This window comes from Orycteropus afer, unplaced genomic scaffold (genome assembly GCF_000298275.1).
Source record: "Orycteropus afer afer isolate SDZICR_OR568_19922 unplaced genomic scaffold, OryAfe1.0 scaffold00677, whole genome shotgun sequence".
In the NCBI taxonomy this organism is placed as follows: Eukaryota; Metazoa; Chordata; class Mammalia; order Tubulidentata; family Orycteropodidae; genus Orycteropus; species Orycteropus afer.
The window spans coordinates 305,602-306,619 of record NW_006922264.1 but is presented as its reverse complement, the minus strand read 5'-3'; positions in this window follow the sequence as shown (position 1 = coordinate 306,619).

Here is a 1,018-nt window from a genome sequence, read left to right as displayed (position 1 = left end):
ACCAATGAGGGTATGGAGAAACTGGTATCTTCATATACTGCTCTTGGGACTGTACAAAGGTACAACAGTGTGGAAAATGGTATGATGTTATGGTGTTTCTTTGAAAAATTGAACATAGAAACACTATATAATCCAGCAATCCCACTACTGGGCATATATCCGAGAGAAATAAGTGTTGTGACATGAACAGATATAATAACAAAAAGATACAAAAACTATCTATTTAAGTGCCCATCAATGAATGATTGGATAATCAAATTATGGTACATAAACACAGTGGAATATTATGTGTCTTTGGCATTAATTGGCAGAAGCAGAGAGACCAAGGAAACTGGATGCAGAGCTGCTTGTCTCTGGGGGTATAACTATCACTGCCTCCTAGGTTTCAAAGAGTCAGACCTTCACCAACTTGGTTCTGGAGTATGGTGCAGCTAGTTCATGTGGGCCAGAGGGATGGGGCTATATCTGCTGCCCAAAAGTGAAGGGGCAGGGCTGCCATCCTCAAGAGGTAGAGGAATGGGGCCTGCAGGCCAAGGGGGGTGAAGTCACCACTCAGATGAACTAAGAGACTGGAGATACCCAGTGAAGGAGATCTGTACAGGTAAGTTAACACGGGGGTGGAATTGCTATAGTAAAGTGGGCAGACTTATGAAAACTTCTTAGCCATAACCAAGCAGGTTGAGTGAATGAGTCACTGGGCCTAAGAACTCAAGACCTTAGTCTCTGGTGGCACTAATGTCAATTGGCATAACATAGTCCACAAAAACAATGTGCTACATCCTACTTTAATGAATAGCAACTGGGACCTTAAAAGTTTGTGAGTGGCTATCTAAGGTGGAATTATTGATCTCTCCCTCCAGAGCAAATAAGGTAAATAAAATCAAATAATTGAGGAAATAACTAGTCCAAAGGACTAATGAACTGTATGAACCAGCCTCCATGACGTTAAGATCAGAAGAACTAGATAGTGTCTGGCTGCCACTGACTAAACTGAAAAGGTTCAAAATATTATGTCCCA